We start from the raw sequence: 12,801 nt of genomic DNA on the forward strand, positions 1-12,801 counted from the left end.
ACCCCTTACCTGTGAAGGCCAGGGCTCCCAGGGCCATGGAACAGGCCAGGAAGACAGCAGGAGTTGTGGGTCTGGCATGCTGTTTCTTAAAGGACCCCACCTAGTCTGGGCCTGAGGTTTGGGGTTATAAAGCTGGGGAGGAGAAGCTCCAGAGGCCCTTCCTTCTGGGATACAGACCCTCTTGTGTCCAGTTTATGCCTTCTTGGCCCCTTTTGGGGTGGGAGACACAGGCATGAGCTGGAATCAGGGTTAGGGGGACGTGAAGGAGTCTCTGACTCAGGGACAGAGGAGGAGTGGGTTTTTGGGGTCCACACAGAACCCAGTGTGAAATATCCCCTGGAGTCCAGGGCCCCAGAGGATGTCCCAGGGCAGCCACAGCTATGAGATGGGCTCAGGGCAGGGGCAAGAGGTGCTGGGCAGAGATGGCCAAGGAGATGGAAGGAGAAGGAACATCATCATGGAAATCGTGGTTGCAAGTGGTCCAGGAAGGGGGCGGGGCCCCACACGGATGGGAGCTGCAGCACACTGAGCTGGGAGGAGTAAGGAGTGGGTGATGTGGCTGCCTCTCTGGAGGGTGAAAGGTCAACTTGAGCCTACTACTCTAGTTCACGTTACACCCTGCCTTGTCCCACCTCCATGCCTTTTCATGGCCTGTCCCAGCTACTTGGGATGCCTCTCTCCACCATCTCTGCCTGACCTGATTTCCCTAGCTCATGCGTCGCCACCTCTAGGCTGGTCCCCTGGAAGCAACTGCTGCAGGCCTGAGTCTGGGGTGTGGATGTTGGGGCCTTGGGGTCCCTAGGCAGGGTCTTGAGAGCCGCGGGGAGGAATTTGGCTTTTGGTATAACGGGGGAGGGAGCTCTGGAAAGTTAGGGCTGGGAAAGGTACAGAATGGTCTGTGGGAGGAGCAGTCCCTCTCCATCCTCCTATTTTTCTCTTTTTTTTTAATGCTTCATGAATTTGCTTGTCATTCTTGCACAGGGGCCATGCTAATCTTCTATGTATCCTTCCAATTTTAGTATATGTGCTGCCAAAGCAAGCACTCTTCTTCCTATTTTTAAACAAAATGCACCCAGCATCCTTCAACCCTTGAATCATTTACTTAGTAGACAAAAAAATGCCATTTCTCCTAGGACAAGGCTTCTTCATCCCTGGCACCTAACACTGCCAGGCACACAGTAGGTGCTCAATAAATTTTTTTGGACTGAATGGACACAGAGACAAGGGGGCAGCAATGAAACTACTCACAGCTCCCTTTTGCTGAGCAATACATGTACTACATATTGCCTCTGGCTGCTTTCATGTTGCAATGGGAGACCTGCGGCTGCAAGGATGAAAATATTTACTATCTGGCCCTTCACAGAAAGAGTTTGCCAAACCCTGAGCTACTGTGTGCTGGGCCCTGTTCCAAGCCCTCCCTGTGTATTCACTCCACTAACCCTCCCAGCTGCCCTCAGAGATGGGGAAATGAGGCTGAGAGAGGTTAAGAAACAGACCCAGGGTCACACAGCACTTGTGGCTCTGAGCTGGGACTCAAGCCCAGGGCCCCTGATGTTTCTCAGGGTCTTTTTTTTCTTCTTCTAAGTTTGCTAATTTATCTCATTGTTTTAATGTTAAATGAATGCACATTCATTGTAAAACAGGAGAGATGAAAATGCTTGTAAACAAAGAGGTAGCAGTGTCCCTGCCCCCTCTGGGGTGCATCCTGATACTTCTCTAGAACCCAACCACAGCTACTTCCTTTGCACACACACCCATTTATTAAGCACCTGCTGAGTAGAACCATTTTACTTACAAGAAAACTAAGGGGTGTAGAAGAATCTCTCCTATCCCTTCCCCCAGCCAGACCCCAGTAAGTAAGTGTGTTTGGGGCCAGGGGACTAATGTTCTTATAAGAATATGGGAAGTCAGGGCCACAGTCTACATGTTGGCAGTGACAGGTCCTGCCTTTCTCCTGGTCCGTGGGATCCACACAGTGACACATGCAGTAGGAAGGACTCGATAGACTGCAAGAAATCAAGGGGAAGGCAGGGGAAGAGCTGTTTGCCTCTGTCTTCTGCCTGTGCCTGCTCCCCACATGATCTTGTCCAGACTTCCCTTAGCCCAGGCGAGGCCTCACCCTAAACTCCAACCTAGACAGCCAGCAGCCCACCCAGTGTCACCCTTTGTTGTCCCCCCAACCCCATCACGTCAACATGTCCTTCCAGTGGCTCAATCTGGAAACGGGGAAACCCCAGTGCCTGTCATTCTGAAACCAGACACAATGGGCCCAGGCTGCCTGTCACTACTTCAGTCAATTAAGCAGAGACAGTCACATAGGAACATTTATTCCAATAATGATGGCAACATGGGAGAGCAGCAGGATTTGTCCACATAGAATCTGCTCTACCCAACCCCCAGAGGCAGCTTCTTACATTGGGTAGAAGGACAAAGATTACATGGGGAAGTGGGCAAAAGGAATAAAAATGGGTATAATGGTTTACAGGTTACAGGAAATTTGGACTGGGGGGCTGCAAAAGAGGGGGGTGCCTCCGGGACCCCTTTGTTTTGGGACGCCTTTGTTTCGGGAACAAGGTTGTTATCTTTCCATGATAAAGGAGAATGGACCACACTCCAAGGTCAATTCCCATGTCCCAGGGGCGTACAACTCCCAGCCAGGTTAGAAACTGCTTTTTTTCTAATTAGAACAGAACAATCACACTTAACAGAACATGATTAATATTTCTTATAACTATAGCTAAAAATCACGGTCAACAGAGCATGATCAACATCTCTGCCCCCAATAATCCCATGTCCCATCTTGGCAATTCTGTCCACTCTCCCTTCAAGATCCATCTATAATCCACCTGTCTCTCAAAGTTATTCAGCCCAGGGGTCCCAGTTCAGCCTCTTCCAGGCCTCCAGGCCTCTCCGCTTGGCCCTGTTAATTCACTCCCCACGTGGCAGCCAGAGTGGCCTTCACAAAAGTAAACCAGGTTGATCTTTCTCCTTCTCTAAACTCTGCCCTGGCTCCCCAGTGCCCTTAGGACAAAGCCTGAGCTCTCCTTGCTCCCTCCTCTATCCATCCACCTCACTCATTCTGGCCACAGAGGCCTGCAGTGTGTGTTGTGGGAGCTGAGGCAGATTTAAATCATTAACCCTCCTGCAACTGCATCTCCAGGACCGTCACGCAGCAAGTACTCCCAAGCGTCAGGAATTGCTGTGTTATCATCACTCCCCCTCAGCCGGGCCGGCTTGGTCCCACCGCCACGTCTTTGCACCTGCAGTGCCCTCTTCCAGACCTCCAGGCTGCAGCGGGGCGGCGCTCGTCGGAGCGGCCTCCGGCCCTCCGGACCTCCGGCCCTCCGGACCTCCGGCTGGGCCACTCAGCCTTGGCCCCCGACCCCCCTTCCCTGCTCCCCCTTTGGAACCGGAGCTGGGGAGGGTCGGCATTTTGTCGGGGTCGAGCCTAGGGCCAGCGCACAGCCCCAGCCTGGCCGCCGGCATCAAACCCTCTCGCACGAGGGATGAGCGGCTCCGGGCGGGGGCGCGGCGCAGCTCCGCGGAGGTGCCAGGCCCGGCCTGCCTGCCGCCCGGAGGCCGCGGCCCGGACGGGGGCGCTGCGGCAGCCCCGGCGGCCGGCAGGAGGCGCAGCGCGGCCCGCGGCGCCGGGAGGTGGGAGGGGACCGAGCCGGAGGGGAGCGACGGAGAAACGCGGTGGCGGCGGCGGCGGCGCGCGCGCTCAGCCCACCCCCGCCCCCCCGCGCCCGCCGCCGCCCGGACAATAAACAGCAGCGCCGGGGCGATGCCCGAGCCGGTGCCTACGCCCCCGCGCCGCGCAGCCAGGGTCGCCAGGCCTTAGCCCCCGGCCCACCCTCCGCCCTCCTCCCGCCCTGCGCACCCGCCCGAGTTCGCCCGGCTCCACCTCGCCGACCCGCTCGGACCTCCACGGGGAAATGGAGTGAGTAGGCGCGCTCGGGCCGGGGCCGGGGCCGGGGCCGGGGGCGGGGGCGCAGCAAGGGGTGAGGCCTCCACGACCGACCCCCGTCCGGAGCGCCGCGGCCCCCGCGTGGAGAGGGAGGTGGCGAGGGCTTCCGAGTCCCCCAGCTCAGCTCCGGAGGGACGCGGGCTGGGCAGCGCCCGCCCTGAGACCTACCCCTCCCCGATCCGGCGACCCGCGGGCTCCTAGGGACTCGGGCGGCAGCGGCCGGGGGGCAGCCCAGGACACGGGGAGGGGGAGGCGCGTGCTTCCGAGCGTGTTTCCGCGCCGGCCCGCGCCCCGCCCGCGCCCCCTGGGCTAGCCTCGGCCACCTGTGGGTTCGGAGTGCGTGATGGAGGGACCCCTCCCCATTGCACCGGCCGGGCCTGAGCTCGCTCTCCACCTCTCCCCACCCGCGCCTCCTCACTCCCCAGCCTGAGCTCGCTGCTCCCTGCGCCCTGGACGTGCCCACCGGTTAGTCTTCCGCCCTCCCGTCTGCCCTCCCCAAGGGCCTCGAGTGCTGTCTAGAGCCCCTGTTAAGGTTAAGGCCGGGGTCGGCTGCCAGATGTTGTCGCGAGTTACCACTGGAGGGAGGGGCCTTCTCTCCAGGCGTCCGGTCTGGGATGTGTGAGACTGGAGGTCCAGGTGCTTTCCAACAGGGGACTTGGAGCTGATCCCCTCCGGGAAAGTGTCCCCTAGATAGGGCCCCAAATGGTTTAGCCAAGTGTCTGCTGGCCCCTGGTTGGAATGCAGTGGGTGGCTTGGGTCTGTGGGGGGTTAGGTGAGGAGCTGCTGGGCCACCGATGGTTCTTGCACAAGCAGGTGCTGAATGAGTGTGCATGGTCGTTTCAGACAGTTTCTTTCTGGTGTCAGGGTGGCCCCACGCCCCTACTCCCACAGGTGGAGGCTGGGAGGTTGTGGAGTGTGTTTGCCAGGGCAGGGAGTCGGAAGCATGTGTCTGGGGTCCCAGCAGCCCACACACTATGTGTATGGGGGGGACATCTCCTGCCCTTCTCTGGACCAGGTCCTCATGGGGCGGGAGGTCTGGACCTGTAGGTCCAGCCAGTCCAGCTCCCCCTGCCCTTTCCACTGGGTGTGTTTTGTGAACATACAACTTTCCTCCAGGGATTCACCCGTGACCCACCACACCCTCAGCTGGGTGGGAGCCCCCGCCTCCTGCCCTCCACGGAATGCGACACCCAGTGTCCTCTGCTTTTGAAAACCCAGACAAAGGCCCAGCTGCTCCCCAACCCTCCCTGGGAGCCCAGCCAGAGGCTCAGGGGAGCCAGGGCCCAGACTTGTCTGCACTACGATCCCCACTTGTTTATCTGCTCTGCTCCTCAAGCCCAAGGGGAGCCTCTGGGCCTCCTGACAGCAGACCCTGGGCAGGGTGTGGCCTTGAGGAGGGGGCTGCCTTAGAGAATGAGAGGTGAAAATCTAGGAAAATACCCACCCAGAGCAGAGGAATGAAGGGATGTTTTGATTGGACTCCATTGTTTTCTTTCCCACTACCCCTTTTTTTCTCAGCGTGGATACTGAGGCCTGGGGAGGGTCAGTACTGTACCAGCGTCACATAGCACAAGGAGGGTGCCTTCTTATTCACAGGTCAGATATGGTGCCATTGCCCCCCATTAGGTGAATCACAGGCTTTTCTGGATACAGATGTGGGATGGAACTTGGCATTACCTGGCTCGAATAGTCATGAGAGAAAGCCTCTGTCCCCAGTGCTTGGGTTGACGAGGGTGGGGAGAGGCTCCATACCGCACAGCTCTGACTGGAACACCTGCCCCTCCCTCCTCATTGTCTTTTTCCGTGAGGGTAGAGCAGGCTCCAGGCAGAGGCAACAGCCACTAGAACAAATCACTCACCTCATTCTGTTTCCATGGATTTTGCCATCAGAGTCACAGGAGATGGTTGTGGCTTATGGTGGTGCTGGAAACTTTCTTTTAAAAATAAATTTAGCCCGGCCGGGCGTGGCTCAGAGGTTGAGTGTCAACCTAGGATCCAGGAGATCGAGGTTCCATTCCCGGTCAGGGCACATGCCCGAGTTGCATCTTGATCCCCAGTCGGGGGCGTGCAGGAGGCAGCCGATCAGTGATGACTCTCTCATGATTGATGTGTCAGCTCTCTCCTTCTCCCTTTCTCTCTCTGAAATCAATAAAAATATATTTAAAATAAATAAATTGAAAAAATTGAAAAAAGATAAAGAACCTGGAAAAAAATTTAAGAATTTAAAAAAACTTTGTTAAAGGATTAAACAAATTTTCATTAGCTTAAGAATTTAAGGATTTATTGAAAAGTAGCAAGTAACTGACCACCGAGGTATTGGGAGAGATGGCTGATGCTGCAAAGATGGGACAAGGGTGGGGGGTGGCAGAACAGGGACACACTCCTGGTGGGGAGAACTGGATGGTAGTCCTGCCCCAGGGAGGATTTGCTATATGGGCCCCCATAAGGTACTGTTCCTCTGGGAGCCTTGGGGTCTGGCTGGTAAAATAAGGATATTTTAGCTTAGAGCAGCCATTCTCAAATGCCCAAGCTCTATCCTGGTTGAAGGCAGGGCTCCAGCTCTGAGACAGGAGCTGGAGAGCAGAGTTAGGGTAGGACCTTCCCAGATTCCTTCCCACCCTCAAACCTGGACATCTTCAAGAAGTCTCTGCTGGGTGCTAACTGGGTCCTTAATGTTACTTTCACACTTGTTAATCTCCCTTTTTAATGAGAGGCACAGCCTGTTAAAAGGCAGTAGTTATCTAGTGATAATTGAATAACAAGCTTTCATTTTCATTGTGTCTATTTTTCAATGTTTTTACTCTGTGGCAGTGGCTTCTTGTTTTCTCAGTCTTGGTAACAATGAAATATTTCCTTCTAAAACAAGGGGGTTCAAGTCAAACAGTGAGTTTTGTGAAGGGAAGGAACATGCAGATAATACGAGAGGTGGTGGCAGGAACATAGGAAGGTGGTTCAAGATGTGCTGGCATCATTTACTTGCTTAAAAATTATTTAGTGAGCACTTGCTATATACCTGTTCTGAGTGCTCTGTCCCTGTGAATTCTCTTTATCCTGACAACAGCCCTGTGAAGTGGGGAAACTGAGGCATGGAGAGGCGAGAGGAAATGATGGAAGCCACAGCTGGAAAGGGATTTCCTGGATGTTCCTCTTAGCAGCCAGGATAGGGTGGGTGGGTAGGGAATCTTTGTACCTTCTTATGTCCCAGAGACTTTCGTCTGCAGGGTTCCTGGGTGTCTGGCATCAGCTTGGGAGCCTTGACCCCTGGGGGTATCTGACCCTGCATCCTCCCCCACCCCACCCCCAGAGAACCCTTCTGTGACTGCTGATTTGAGAGTGAGGCATGGAAGGGAGGTGTTCTGACTCCTTATGAAAATGGGCATGTCACTCGCCTTCCCTAGGCCTCACTTTTCACATTTGGTGAATGGGGACACGAGCCTACCCATTCCCTTCCCAGGTGGGGCACAGTTAGAAGAGGGGCGGGTGCTGTATGGACTTGGACCTTGTAAGCACAACCTGTAGCCCCACCCTATTTCAAGGATCTCAGATTTTGATGCTGGGATATGGGTTATGTTCTGAAAAAAAGTCACATTTACCATTTTCCAAGTCAGGGATCCTGTTCCTGTCTATCCTTCCTCCATCCAGGAAGTGTCTCATCCATTCATTTAAGAAACACTCCCCCTTCACCATTTTAGCTCCATGCAGGATCAGGCCTGGGGGAGCCCCTGGATGGTCTTCTTTGAGGTATAGGTAAGGTTTTCTGGTCCTTTCCATCATGGACCTTTTCTGTCAAAGATATTTAAGGATTTACCCAGCAGACAGAAGGGAGCACCTGGTAGAAAGAGTGGCCTGTGCAAAGGCCCAGAGGTGGAACAGCATTGGGAGAAAGGAGCACCCTTTGGTTTGTGCTCTTGGGGCTAGGTCCTTACAGGCCTAGAGTGCGCAGCTGGGGACCATGGGGCACCATGGGTAGTGTCTGAGCAGGGGAGAAGTGAAAGCGGATGCCAGGCACCAGAAGGGGCTCTTGCAGCTGCGGGGCCAGATCAGTGAGGAGCAAGTCAGGGTTTAGCCTAGACGGGGCCTGTGGGGGCAGCTCAGAGACAAGTGCCAAAGTCAGGGGAGCAGGACCCAGTGTCTGGGTGGACATAGACCTGATTCAGAGTTTTGTGATATCAGAGCCATGCATAGGGCTGGGCTGGCCTGGTCAGAGAGAGACAGCCCAGTCCCTGAATTCACAGGGAGGATAGAAGGTCCTCTGCCTGCCAAAGGGTCTCTGTGCAGCATAGGATGGCTGAGTACAGGTCTTGCATCTAAGAGTGTGAAATTGGGCTGGCATGTCTGTTTCCTGCCCAAGAGTTTCAGGTAAGAATTCAGGGACAGTCAGCGTCCATCACTGGGACAGTCTGGATTGAGCTGGAAATTGAGAGATAGGACTCAAGCCAGGCCTTGTGGTGGGCAGACTAGGTAAGGATCAGCATGAGTGCACGCTGGGTGGGAGTCACTGTATGGGCAAGGGTAGTGGTGGGATAGGGCCACGCCTAGGATCCCAGCCTGAGTGAGCAGAGGGGGTGAGGAGGGCTGTGATGGGGGGCCTTGAAGGCTGAATGACGGGGAGGGGCTTGGCAGGGGGCCTGCAGGGAGTGAAAAGGAAATACCCTAGTCAGTTTGTATTCAAATCCTTCTGATCATGGAGAATCTCAGGGTAGGACCAGCAGGGCTGGATCTGTGCTCTGGCCTGGCCTGGCCCTTGGTGAGAGGGTCAGCATTTCTGCTATTTAAAGGTATATATTTCTTTTTACCCACTTTATTAAGATATCATTCTTGCCCACCTAAAGTGTACAATTCAGTGGTTTTTCAATACATCCACAAAGTTGTACAACCACCACCTCTAATTCCAGAACATTCCATCAGCCCTAAAATAAGCTCCATCCCCATTTGCAGTCACCTCCCCCCCCCCCCCAGCCTCTGGCAACCACTAAGCCACCTGCTGTCTCTGGATTTGTCTGTTCTAGACATTTCACATAAATGGAATCACATACTATGTGGCATTTTGTGTCTGGCTTCTCTCACTGAGCATCAGGTGTTCAAGGTTCATTCATCTTATAGGTAGTGTTGGTGCTTCACTCCTTTTCATGGCTGAGTAATATCCCATTGCATGGATGGACCATATTGTGTTTATCCATTCATCATTGATGGACATTTGGGTTGTTTTATATATTAATTTGTACAGTCACTTCCAAGGTGATTGGGGCTTGTCCCTTGTCCTCTGCTGGATGTGGGGAACACAGACCCTGTTTTAGATAAATGTGACAGAGGGTTTCTTTAAAAAGAAAAAATGGAAGTGGTCATCAGACAGGTGGTCAGTCCATGGGAGTGGTAGGAATGTGAGGAGGGAAGGGGAACCCTTAGGTGGGGCCTCCTCTGAAAATGGAAAGATCCTAATTGACTTGCTGGCACAGTAAACATTTATTGAGTACCTGCTGTATCCTGGGTGCTGGGTATATGGCAGGAACAAAAAGAGACAGTTACTGTCCTCATGCGGAAATAAGAAACAACGTAAGTAAAGGTCTAGGGTGTTGCATAACGGTGATAGCTGGTGGGGGTTAGGGGTTCTGGGGGCTGAAACTTAAATAGGGAGATCAAAGGAAGCCTAAATGAGGAGATGATGTCAGGAAAGGCCTGAGGGAACTAGTGAGGCCTATGGATGCAGGGACAGTATGCACCAGGCAGGGGGCACAGCCAGTGCAAAGGCCCTGGGTTGGCAAGGTGCTTGAGATGTCTGAGTGTGGCTGGAGCAGTGAGGGGTGGGCAGGAACCATGAGGCTTTGGGGCTGGTCTCTGCAGCTGGATTTACCTTGAGAAGTGGCCCCTGGGGGAGGCCTCTGCCTACAGTGCCTCCGTTCATGCTCCACTGCCCTTCCTGTGGCAGGACTCAGGGCAGGGTTCAGCTTCTCCGGCTTTCTGCCCCAGGTTAATAGGCAACAGGTTTGCTCCTCTGGGTCTGTGTCCTGTTCTGACCTCTGTCTCCACCATGGGGGCAATGTCTCTCTGCCATAAACTTCCTAGGAAGCTAATGCCTCATGGGCTGTTCACCTCATTAGTGACAGTAGTGGTCCTGGGAGCCACCTGATGAGGCGAGGAGACCCAGGAAGGCTTACTGGAAGAGGGGACTGTGCTTGAGCTGAGCTTGGAGATGGAGGAGGGAGAGGGGAAGGCAGGGGGAGCTGATGAAGGATGGGTGGGTAAACTGTAGAGGGCTTGAATGGAGGGCTGAGAGGCTGAGGTTTTCTCAGGGTGACAGAGCTGTGGAGGGTTGGAGCCAGGAAGGTGCTGGGCAGACAGAGGATCCACAGGGAGCTGGGAACCAGCCTGTGGAACCGGGACTTCACCACACTACATTCCCTCTCCCCCCCTCCAGTGAGGGAAGGGGCCCATTGGGCCACAGGGCTCCCTCTCTCACCCCCCCTCCCAGCCCCTCGTGACTCTGCCCCACCCTCCCCCCATGGCCAAGGTTGTTGTCAGCTGTTTCCTTTCAATTAACACAGGAATGTTCCAGCGCTGGGCTCTGAGCCTGCCTGGGCCAGGACCCCCTCATTCTGGCTGGAGCTGCCCGGGCATAGGCTCTGGAAGAACTGGTGGGATCCCCCACCCGCCTCTGGTCCCGCCTGTCCTGTCCGCTGGGTGACCTTGGGCCGGTTGCATAACCTCTCTGGGTCTTTAAAAAATAAACGCCCAGCAAAACTGGGGCCTCTGCCGGGCCCACTGGGTTTGGGCCCCATTAGCTCATTCTCTGGGGACAGGATTATCTCACACGCTCGCAGCCGACACCCTCGCCGTGTCCTGAGCCGCCCACATTGCCTCTGGAGCCCAGGATTTGCTCCAAGCACCATAAAAATAATCGCGCGAGGACTGGAGCCCGGTGCGCGGAGGGTGGGCGGCCAGGCAGAGGGCGTGTCGCTCCGCCGGCAGCTGCGGGCTGCGGCCCATTGCGCAGGCGGTCCGCGGGGGCTCGGAGCGGCCGGCGACGGGAGGGGGGGCTCCCCGGGGGGGGGGCTCCCCGGGGGGGGGTCCCCGTCACAGCCAGTGGAGGCAGCTGCGGGCTGCGGCCCATTGCGCAGGCGGTCCGCGGGGGCTCGGAGCGGCCGGCGACGGGGGGGTCCCCGGGGGGGGTCCCCGGGGGGGGGTCCCCGTCACAGCCAGTGGAGGCAGCTGCCGCGCAGTTCTAAATTCTCCCCGTGCGTTTTAGCCAAAACTGAGCTTCTCCACCCGGCACAGGACATCTTTTGTGACCTGGCGTCTGCTTCCGTTGCTGAACCCTAGTGAGCATTTCAGCCACCCCACTGAGCCCCCGCCCCTGCCAGACCGAGGGGGACCCTGTGCTCCCTGGGCCCCGAGTGCGCCTGTCTGAGCCCAGGCCCCACCTTCATTCCATCCGCTGGTAGACCGGGTCTCATCCCCCCAACACAGGTCGCAGGACCATCAGGAGGATGGACACTCAGCCTGTGTCACTCACAGACTCCCCCTCCCCAGCCTCAGTTTCCCCTCCTGTTCAATGAGGCTGAGACCAGCCTGGAGCGCGGGGGTCGCCCCGGAAGGGGTTTTTATTTACCGCTGTTTCACGAGGGTTCTATGGTCCTACTTTGTTTTATTTTTCACATTTATGATGCTGAATATTACCCCGGCTTAAACTTAGCTGCCTCGCGCCAGGGGCAGGTCCAGATCCTTCCCCGGTAGAAGCCCCTCCCGGGGTCCCAGGACGCAGGACGGGACCCCACCCCCAAGCAGCGGGGGCCGCGTAGCCCCGGTCGTCTCCCCCTCCCACCCCCCCTGAAGCCCCCGCCCCCAAGCGCTGCGCTGAGACGCGAGATGCGTGGCGGTCCCCACGCCCGCGTGCGGGCCTCCGAGTTGCCTTGGGGACGGCGCGGTTGCCAAGGCAACCGCCTCCCGCGGGCCTGCCATCCTTCACCCGGAGGCAGAGACGCTTCAGGCGGGGCAGGGCGGCTCCGGGCCCCCAGGCCTGGGGAGGGGCCGTGAGGGGGGTGCACAGCCTGCGCCCCTTGGGCGGGGACGGGGACGGGGACGGGGACGGGGAGGGATGACAGTGATCTTCCTGGGCCCGCCTGACCTTTCCCTGCCCTGGTTCGACCAGCAGGAACAGGCCGCCCCAGCGAGGACATTGCCCGCCTTGTCTGGGGAGCTGGCCTCACAGCCGTCCCTGTGTCCCTGTGTCCGACCTGAACGGCCACCTGCCTGCCACAGTGGAAACGTGGCATTAGGTGATGGGTCCCTCAGTCCAGCGTGGCCCTGCTTGCACTGGGGTCTCAGCTGCTCTGCCTCCTTCCTGGAGGGGTCCCGGGAGGCTTGATTAGAGCTGGGAAAGGGGGTAGCGGGTGTGTGGTCCTGAGCTGGGCAGCTGGGGTTTGAATTTCAGCTCTTCCCCTTCCTAGCTGTGTGACTTTGGGCAAAGAATTTGCCCTCTCTGGGAGGAGCATTCCAGGCAGAAGGAACAGCAAGTGCAAAAGCCTTGAGGTGGGAATGACCCTGGTGTAGATGAGGCACAGCCAAGAGGTTCTGCTGGTTGGAGCGGAGTGAGGAAGGAGAGCAGAGGGGGCAAGGGCAGAGAAGTGGGCGGGGGTGGGGCGATGCTGGTCTCATCATTTCTCTCAAGGGGTGATGGGAGTCAGGTAGACTTTAGAGCAGGAGAGTCACAGGGCCTGATTCTCCTTTTGAAGTGCTGCCTCTGGTTGTGGGGTGGAGAGAGGCTGTCAGGGGCCAGGGGGATGGCAAGTAATGGTAAAGTTCTGGGCTGGGGAGGGAAATGTGGGGTTTGTGAGAAG

The 12,801-nt window shown here is 56.6% G+C and overlaps 1 non-coding gene across 1 annotated transcript; it reads right to left on the reverse strand.

The window, feature by feature from the left end:
- Nucleotides 1-936: 936 nt before the first annotated feature.
- LOC148093312 (U6 spliceosomal RNA) lies at nt 937-1,043 on the reverse strand. Its single transcript, XR_015714508.1, has one exon. It is a non-coding gene; the product is annotated as a U6 spliceosomal RNA (small nuclear RNA).
- Nucleotides 1,044-12,801: the final 11,758 nt, after the last annotated feature.

Source organism: Miniopterus natalensis, chromosome 4 (genome assembly GCF_054644295.1).
Source record: "Miniopterus natalensis isolate mMinNat1 chromosome 4, mMinNat1.hap1, whole genome shotgun sequence".
Lineage (NCBI taxonomy): Eukaryota > Metazoa > Chordata > Mammalia > Chiroptera > Miniopteridae > Miniopterus > Miniopterus natalensis.